This window comes from Pinus tabuliformis, chromosome 5_1 (genome assembly GCF_031772625.1).
Source record: "Pinus tabuliformis cultivar Carrire ecotype Pingquan chromosome 5_1, CPIR1, whole genome shotgun sequence".
Taxonomy (NCBI): Eukaryota; Viridiplantae; Streptophyta; class Pinopsida; order Pinales; family Pinaceae; genus Pinus; species Pinus tabuliformis.
In genome coordinates this window covers 979,276,160-979,286,609 of record NC_142305.1, presented here as the reverse complement: position 1 = coordinate 979,286,609, position 10,450 = coordinate 979,276,160, and positions in this window count along the sequence as shown.

Below are 10,450 nucleotides of genomic sequence, written 5' to 3'. Positions count from 1 at the left end.
CACTCCTCCTGAGGACTTCTTGTCAACCTTCTTATGTGGACACTTCGTGGCATAGTGTCCCATCTCATGACAATGAAAACATTTAATCTTTGACAAGTCCTTCTTCTTTCCACCCTGACTAGAATCTCCTTTTGATTGGAATTTATTTCCTTTCCCTTTCTTTGCCTTTCCAGCTAAGGCACAATTCTCCTCATCATCATGCTTGGATGAGGTTCCATCTCTGGTGCTCTGCCTTATCTCTTCTTGCACCAAGTCGGACCACAAACACTCCCACTTTGGTAGATGCTCCCTCCCATTTACCAAATCCTGGTAGTTGTGTCAGCTCTTGGGAAGGCCTAGAAGTGCTAGGCTGACCAGATCATCTTCAGCAACTATAATACCGACACTCCCAAGCTCATCCCGACATTGGGTGAATCTGCTCAAGTATTGTGGTATTATGTTGCCCTTCTCCATCTTGATCTTCTAAAGCTTGTCCTTTACTGCCAACTTCCCATGGTCACTGTTGTTTTGAAACAAGTCAATCAAGGCATGCTACATTGCATATGGTGTATCGTTCCCGTGGAGGTTCGAGACAATGTCATCTCGAATTCCTTCTAATATGATCCTTCTCACCTTTGTAACACATTTCTTCCACTCTACCAAATCTTGATCATCTGTTGTTGGAGGCTTAGAAATATCATTTTCAATGAATTCCTTCAGCCCGTTGTCTTCCAACACTGCCTCCATCCTGTCATTCTAAGCAATATAGTTTGAACTACCCTTAAGGGCATATTTGAATCTCAATATGTAGAACAACATCCTGCTCGATTTGAAGAATGATATTGCAAATTCGATTTCACCTGCAAAAGACAAACTCTTATTCTCCTCTTCTAGAGTAATTTCTTCTCTGATACCATGTAGAAATTCGTTGTAGATTCAAACTACTAATTTTAATTTACTAAAGCAATAGACTTGAATCTACTCTACTCATAAGCGGAAATAATTAAACGATCGCGAAATCACGAAGCATACAAGAGAAATAATTCAATCAACACATTACACAATGATTTCTTGGGGAAAGACACAAATAAAAACCCCTGCTATCTATATATTGCATTAGTGAGAAAATATGAGAAGATTGCTCAAGCATAATCAACCTCTGCACTATCTATATCCATCTCGTAACTTCCTAGACAAGCCTAGGCCAATACTTAACCAAATTTTTTCCTTCCCAAGCCCCTATTTCCTTGTGTTGTTTCCTTGGGAATTAGCCCCCTATTAATTAGGTAAATTCCTTAATAGGTCTTCCTCTGATTGCATGCACCACCAGTACAATCCTCATAAGCCTTCCTATGATTGCATGCACCACAAGTACAATTCAGATGATTATAAAACTGATAGTACACTACTCTTGAACTCCAATCTCAACTAGGTAACTCTCAAATCTGACATGCATGCATTATTTATGAGTGAATCATCAATTAATTGGTTGAACACATGAAGCAACACCACATTGTCTGACCTTCTACTAGTTCTCCATCAGTTGGAACTAGTTTAACTGACTTTAACACAGTTAAACTGAATTAATTAATTACAACTCAAAATAAACTCAACTAGGGCTCCTATAAAGTAGGAGACACTCTACATGACTCAAGTTAGACCCTCAACTCGAAATAACTGGGCCAACAAAGTCAAATTAACTTATTTACCTCTTACAAGTTGTCTTGTAATGTGGAATTACAATTTTATTGCTAATTTAATTCAAGGATAAAATTAAATTAGGATTTTCTTGTTGCATTTTCAACACAGAAGAGAATGACCTTGCTACTCATTACTCTTATTAAGAGCACAACCTTAAAAATGTATTATAATCATTGTTCAGTTTTGAGGAATGCATTATTCTTTCTTTGAACTGTAGGTTTTTCCTCTTGAAATACTTTTCCTCAATATTTTGTGTTATTAATAGTGTGTTATTTATTTCATTTGTTTAAAAGTATTTTCTTTTTAGTTTCTACGCATTCTTCTCATTGGAAGAGTAAGAAGTTTATTTTGTGCCTTTCAATAAACTCTACTTGCTTCAATATTACATACAATTCGATTCTTTTCTTTAAAATTTTCTATTGGGTTTAAAAATATATTTTTCTTTAAAATTTTCTTTATATTGGGTTTAAAAAATCATTTCTTATACCAGGGAAACAAAATAATTATGTCAAAAAAGCAAGAATGGTTGCATCCCTATGTGAAGATACATTCTTTTAGATATATAGAAGAGAACTTGAAAGATATTAAAGGAGGTGTATGTCAAAAGCTAGAAACTCATGAAAAACTTGAATGGTATGCGACAAGGACGATATTTCACTTGAGGGAATCTTAAAACTATTGACTCACATAAGTGTAGTGTAATACCAACATTTGACTTTAAATTGCCACGGACAAGTTGAGGTACATGTGATGGCTTTTATAACAATATGCCAGCAATCAACAAGACACCACCTTATAACAAGGATCCCACATTATTATTATTATTATTATTTATTATGTAAAAATGTATAATATGCCCAAAGTCCTAATTACCACTATCATGTCTAACTTGATGTGCTACTTACATAACTTATATTTTCATTGGTTTGACAAATTATTATTTGTTGTACCACAATTCGATGTGTTAGTTGCACCCACCACAAATGTCATGCGGACCAATTCGACACACGTCTGTGCCGAATTAAATGAAATTACTTGTGCAAACCGATCTTTTCGACAGCATAAGAGGAAGGGATATTACAAATATGTCCCTAACACACATTATTATTATAAACCCTCTCACATTCATCTGCATAGTGCAAAGCAAGAAAAATGGAATAAATTGGCATGTTGATTATGTGGCAAAAATGGACATATTCCAAATAACTGTCTGTCTAGTAGGTGAAGAATAAAAAAAAGAAAAAAAATCTGAAGCAAGAAATTTCAGCCTCAAAATCAAAAATTCAAAACTCCAAAAACAAGTGTAGTATCTTTGCATGAAATGTGATCATAAAACTGATCATTGCCCCCAATCTGGTGATCAAAGAACACCCCAGATTAAGCAACAATAGCTGCTTGACTCATCTGGTGAAAGTTGTAATTCTAGTTCTGTATATACTTGAGAAGAAAAAGTTAAAGGATTAAATTTTCATGCCACTAATAGTCGTTTCAGTAAAAAAGCCTTGAAAGTCAACATGCAGCTTAATCCTACTAAATACAGAAACATTTGGTCTGGGCTTGGTGTTATATTGACGGAACAAGGTCCAACTGGCCTATGGAAAGGCTGGGAAGGGAAGATTTTTGGCTATGGTGTCCAAGGTGGCTGCAGGTTTGGCTTGTACGGGTACTTGAAGAAATTTTACTGTGATGCCGCTGGCCCAGATAAAGTCAAGCATCAGAAAACTCTTATCTTCCTTGCATCTAGTGCTTCTGCATAGCTAATTACTGATGTTGCTATATGTCCTTTTGAAGCTATGCAAGTTTTAAGTTCAGACACAGCCTAGATTTGCCAAGGGCTTGGTTGATGGATTGCCAAAGCTCTACTCAACTGAAGGTTTTTCAGGGTTTTACAAAGGAATTGTACCTTTGAGGTGTCGGAACCTTCCATTTACTAATAGGAAATTTATTCTAACGTACTTTTCCTTAGGATCACATAAGTATGTAATCTTTATTTTTCCAACTATTTTAAAAATTTTAATTTGGGTGGAATATTTTGCATAATCATATATATTTGTTGGTCTATCATAAAAGATATTATTAAATATAAGTTAATTGTTTACTACTCATAATTGAACACAACATCATGTTTTTTTTATGATATTAGTAAATATAAGTTAATTGTTTACTACTTATAATTGAACACAACATCATGTTTTTTTTGGTCTATAAATTTGGTAACTATTTGAGATTCATAGTGGTACCCCCTTCAAAGGAAACAATGGAATATTTGAAAACCAATTTATGAAAAATTGGATCCATCTAATAGGTAAACTTCTTGGTTGGGCTGGAAAAAATGTTCAAGTAATTTCTAATGTTCACTCAGATCTTTGTCTTATCACACTTTGTGTTAGGGTGGCAATGTTTTCAAAATATTTAATCTACACGTTTAACAAAAGGTCATTGGTCTTATTATACATGTCATTTCAACTATATTAAAGTTTCCAAAACATTGTGTTGTTTTATGTATTTTAGGTATTATATTTTATAATTTACGTTATTGGTTAATATTTCTAGTTAAATCTTTTTTTCATGCTATTAATAATTTCTTTACAAGATGATCACACGTATATGCTTCTGCAAAGAAGTTTTTTTCAAAGGAGTTGTCTAACGAGGTGGAGGAATTATCCGGACGACCAAAAGTGGCCCCAATCCAGGTTAAAAAATTTAAAAAAATCTTGTAAATGCACTGTTTTAATCATGTTTTTGATGGTGGAAATGGATTCAGCACCATCAAAAATGTCTAGGACACCTAAAATTTTGAAGTTTAACACCTATAACTTGGATTTACAAAAATCCTTGCCGGATTTTCTCTAAATATGACCGGAATTTCCATAACTTTCAAGGCAACTCCTCCGTCTCGTTAGACTACGCATTTTTCAAAGGTTTCCAAAGGTTGTTGGATATTAATATTGGTATAAATTTGATGAAGAGCCTCATTGCATTTTGTTATGTTTTTAGTGTTAAGGCGTAGACATTGAGTTATTATGTCTTTTTTGTTATATTAGTATTGTATGTCCCTTTTGTTATACTAGTATTGTCTTTGTCAACTAACTAAGCTATTTAATGCTAAAATAAACTTTTTGATTGAAATTGTACCATTTTAATCCTATATATACCAAGAAGCCTTTGGTGTTAGGGATCATCTCATATTGTGCATTTGTTAAATTATAAAAGAAATTTTCCTCCTTGAAGAGGGTTCTTATTCATTCTTCTCTCTTATCCTCATACATGGAGTCACTTTTTCTATTTTTATGCACTTGGGTATTTGGTGTATAACACTTAGTATTTAAAACATATAATTCATGAGTTTGGCTCCAAAAATCATCTCGACTTTTTTTCTATAATTTTTTTCCTAGAAAGTTTCAAATAATGAATTTTTTGAGAGCCTAAGTGTTAATTTTATAATAGTCTTCTAAACTAGTAATTATTTTTGCTGATTTATTTTCATATTCTTATTCAATATTTCATCATTCAATAATTACACAAAATACATCAACCATGTAATATTTAAAATAGTGCGATATAAAGAGACAACCACACAAGAACACAAGAGATTTACCCAGGGAGAAACCCAACCAACATTTTCTTTAGAGAATCAATACAACAAGAGATACATCAAATTCAACTAACCAACAAGATGACCAACCATCAAGGACCAAGTCAACCTTCCACAATTCTATCCACAAATATTGTTGATCAGTGGTTGTCATTGATGTCAACCCAAGCAACACCAGTGGCTACCCTGATCTTGCATGGGCATTTTGACTTGACAACTTACTCTATTCTGAGCCAAGGATCTTCTAGATGGATTCTAATTGTCAAGATGTTTCCATTGATATATGGCACGCCACGTAATTCTTCACGATTTGAGAGATATTTGTGTTTGGAGTTAGTAACCCCAGTTAGTGGGCTAAAACCCTATGGGGTTATGGCATGGAACTCATAATTATTTGTGGTCATTGAATAATCAATAATTAATAATGTTTATTTTTTCTACTAAAATCCCTCCAACGTTCACTTGTTGAGGGCCCTCTCAACTCAAGACATTCATATAAATAGTGACCCTCATATCCTCCTCTAGTAGGGATTTTGTGGTTTCAAACAGGTCATTGTGGAATTTTCGCTATAATTTTTTTTTGTCAAGCTTCAAAAGCTGAAATTAAAACCCATTTTAGCAGAAATCTTAATGAGCCTCTTGACCAAATTCCAGATCTTGGTTCACTATATTATCGGATACATGATCTGATGAAGTTAGGGTTTTTGTAGGCTCCCAAATTCCATGTCAAACAAGTGACGTTGGGAAAATCGTCATAACTCTCTCTCTGAGCATTATATTCAAATTTTGTAAATCTTGATAGAAAGAGGACAGACTATAGTTTGTTTGGTATCGTTTTCATGGTCGAAGGTCGCAACAGTGATACGTGGCACTTCGTACAAGTTCACTCTACTAAACCAATATATAATCAGGTCATCGTGGGAGATTGGGCATAACTCTTTCTTGAAGAATCCAATCTTGATCAAAACTATGGGGTTGGAAAGAGGACTCATATGGCTACCACAAGACAACATTTCATACCCTAGAGATCTGAAATTACATAGATACAACAGATTCAATATCGAGCTCCTAGAAGGCAAGAAAAAACACACATTCAAGGATCACTGCAGTAAGGACCACACATCAACAATCAAGGGTAAGTCTCCTACAACAAGGTATGTAGGTTTTACATTTTAATTTTGAGTATCATCTTTGACATATGTTTTTGCAGGACAACATAAGTATATACAGGGTCTCAGTTATATCTATATGTCTCTATATGTCACAGCTAGTTTTGATACCACATCTCAGATGTCCTATTCTTGATAATACACATTTGATGCTACATATTCTTGATGCTACACCAAGTTTGATAAATCTATATGATGTTGTAAGTTCATGTTACATGTCTTGTCATAGTTGATAGAATGGTCTTTGTTGTTGTACTTAGAACTTGGTACATCACAAGTCTAGGGTTTGTCATCAGTTTTTATTGTATATATAGTCTTGCATAGAGTCCAAGCCTATACCAAGATTGGGATTCTTTGTCTACTGCTACAAAAAGTCAAAAACAAAAGTGACAAGCACACTTCAGGTACGCATTGTAATTTTAATTTGTATTTATTCATTATTATGTACTTACATGTGTTTTGCAGGCAGAGGTAAGTTGAAGGGTATTTTGTTTTGTTTTGGGATTGGTTTCGCCGACAAATTTTGCATGTAGGTAGAACAAGATTCAAGTACAACATCAAGTAAGAATTCAAGAGTAGAAGTATCAAATCAAAGGAAGCATTGTAGCAGGACATCCTCGAAGACATGACAACCATCCAGATATTGTGAAGTATTGTTAAGGCCAAGAGTCATCATTGTAAAGTTGTAAAAGAGTCATTTATAAAAGAGTCATTTGTAAAAGAGTCATTATTGTAAAGTTATAAAAGAGTCATTTGTAAAAGTGTCATCATTGTAAAGATTGTAAAAGAGTCATTTGTGAAAGATTCATTCCACCTAGAGTTGAAGAGGAAGTGTTGGGAGGTATAGGAGTCACTATTGGGATGATGTCATGTTTGGGTTGTAGGTCATAGTGTGATTGGGTGTTCGGTCAAAATCATTGTAAATCATATTGTATCGTGGATCGTTGTCCCTGGTATGACGATCCACACTCTTATCTCATTTCAGTCATTATAGGGTGGCAGGGAGGTGTTAGGCAGGTGCATGAAGTTGCTTACAAGTTGGAGCCTGTGAACACTTAAGGGTGGTAGGGTGGTGCTAGGGCGAGTTGTGGCTCACTAGGGTGTTGGGGAATCCATTCAATTGATTACCAAATAAACCAGGGCATTGGGGCATCCTTCCAGTGGGAGCTGGAGAAAAATGCTTTTCTAGAATTCTAGAAAGTTGTTGCTTTCATTTCAGTTGGGACTGAAGATTAAAGAATTTATTAGAAAAGAATTCGGTGGTTTTTGAATCGAAGGGAGTTTTCCACCTAAAATTATTGTGCCTACTATGTTCTTTTATTTATTATTATTATTGCATAAACATTAATAATAATTGAAAATTAACTAATGCTCTGAAAATATTTAAAAGTGCTAATTGCTAAGGAATATTGATTCACCCCCCTCTCAATATTTCCAACAAATATCTTTGTAATAAGGTCTCCAAGAGAGTCAAAAATGTCTAGCAACTATGTTGAAATGTGGAAACAAGAATATACCAATTTTAATTTGTCCTTGAATTAAAATTGAGAATTAAAATTTGAATTTAGTCTCACCAACTGCTTGAAAAATAATTAATTAATTCATCTTGAGTTAATTAGTTGGAGAAATTCAAGGTAGAAGTCTTTGTGAAGTCATGGAACAGTTATCCCTTAAATTAAGGAAGTTATCCTTTAATTAAGGAGATAAGGATGAGTTGTATTTGAGTTGTAATTAGTTAGCTCAGTTAACTGAGTTAAGTCCAATTAAATTAGTTCCAAATAGTTTGAGGAATTAGTTGTGAGTTCAGTCAATTAAAGCATGCATGCATGAAACTAGTGTACTCCAGATAACTGAATATTCTCTCATAAATAACTCATGCATGTCAGTTCAGACAAATACCCAGTTGAGATTAAAGGCAGGGACAGTGTACTATCAGTTGCAAGAATTTTCCTATAAGAAAATCTCTTGCATGCAGAAGGAATTCATTCCTTGAGATTTGCGCAGTTTTACAGTGTGTTGGAGCAGTGTGTGAAATCAGTGTCACACAAGGTTACAACTGGAGCACCCAGGGAAAACTGTGCAAGGAAATAGGAGGCTTGGAGGACCGAGGAGAAGATATATGAGTTGTTTATTCTGTCTATAAGCAGCAGTGAGGGATTGTACTGAGAGTTGGATAGCTGTGAGAGCTAAAGTTGTGTGTAATCCTAAGATATTTCCACTTGTATGATAATACAGATAGCGGGGGTTTTTAGCTAAGGCTTTCCCCAGAGTATTTTTTTGTGTTTCATGTGTATTGATTTTTCTTCTCTGTTATATGTGCCCTGTCTGATCTTGCTCAAATCGATTAATCTTTTGCAAGTTTGATTGTAGAAGTAGATTAAGTATTTTTCTTTAGTTATATTGCATAATCAAGTTAATCTACAGTGAGAATTTCTACATGGTATCAGAGCTAAGTTTATCAGAGCTGTGAACAGTATACGGAGAACAAATTTGAAGTTTAAAGTTCGGGGTTGCAGGTACAAATCGAATTCATCTCATACTTCACATTAGTCAATGGCGTTCTATGGCTTGAGACTCGAGTATGCTCTAGATGGCAGCTCGAATTACATAGCATGGAAGGATCGCATGGAAGCGGTATTAGAAAACAATGGTTTGAAGTATTTCATTGATCAAGAAATCCCTAAGCCAGTTGCAGCTAATGCACAAGAATTGGCTGAATGGAAGAAGTGTGTGACGAAGGCGAGAAGGATTCTTCTGGAGGGAGTTCGAGACCATATTGTCTCGAGTCTCCATGGGAAGGAGACTCTGTTTTCAATGTGGAAGACATTGAAGGACCTATATCAAAACAGTAGCGACCAGAGGAAACTAGCGCTCAAGGATAAGCTTCGGAAAATCAAGATGGAGAAGGGCGAAACTATTTCTACATATCTAAACAAGCTCACCACCTGCAGAGATGAGCTTGGTAGTGTGGGAATAATGACAACCAATGATGATATGGTGAGCCTTACTCTCCTCGGTCTTCTAAAGAGCTGGAATAGCTACCAGGACTCTGTGAATCTGATCCGTAATTGATCTAGACAAAACAATAAGGTATTACAGACTCATGTGCTTAGATGTGCCTATGTTATTTTATGCAACGGATCGATAAGATTGCAAAATACATAGGCAATGAAGCAGTTAAGGAAAACATAATAAGCAACACATATAAACACAACAAGTTTAATAAGGAGTTCACCCAATACTCCTGGGATACGTTTTCTGGTCTAGCCTTCAGTGGTGGCCTCTTTATTATGTTTTCAAAGCAGAGTTTTTACAATGGTGAGCTCAATTTGAGTCTCACCCAGTAGGTATAAATCAATAAGACTGTACTTGGATCCCCCAAGTCTCTGGAGTACATCGACTCTCCTTACTGACTCTTAACCTCTATTGGTCACAGTGGTATGAGCCCAATTTGAGACTCATACATGACAGACATTACAGACGGGTGCGCTTGAACCTCTCAAGCCTTCTATGGAGTACACAAACTCTCTGACTCTCTCTGTCTCTGTCTTAAACTCTAGCTCGATGTTGCCTTTGCTTCTGTAGGTTAGCTCGGCTTCTTCTCTCTGCTTTCAGCTTACTGCCCTTAAGTTTTTCTACTTTCTATCAGTTTGTGTCTTTAAAGCCAATCTGCTTCCTGATTGTTCGTTTCCGCTTTCCGGCTTTCCGGTTCCCCTGCCTCTATCTGTTTGAATCCCTCTGTCATGTGTCATTAGTCACTGTATAGCACCTCATAGGGAGGTCTCCACCTATTTCCTAACGGATGAGTGTCAGTTCTCTTGGACATATTTGAAATGATCGTTTTTTCCGTTAACTCCAAGAATGCCCGGGAAACATAACCTTCTGCCAACGCATCGTCCATATCGGACTTCAAATCCTATGTGACCTTGCTTTATAATCTTGTCAAATCTGTTCATCCATCGGAACGCGTCTCCACCATTGATCTCGGGGCCCCAGATCCTACGGT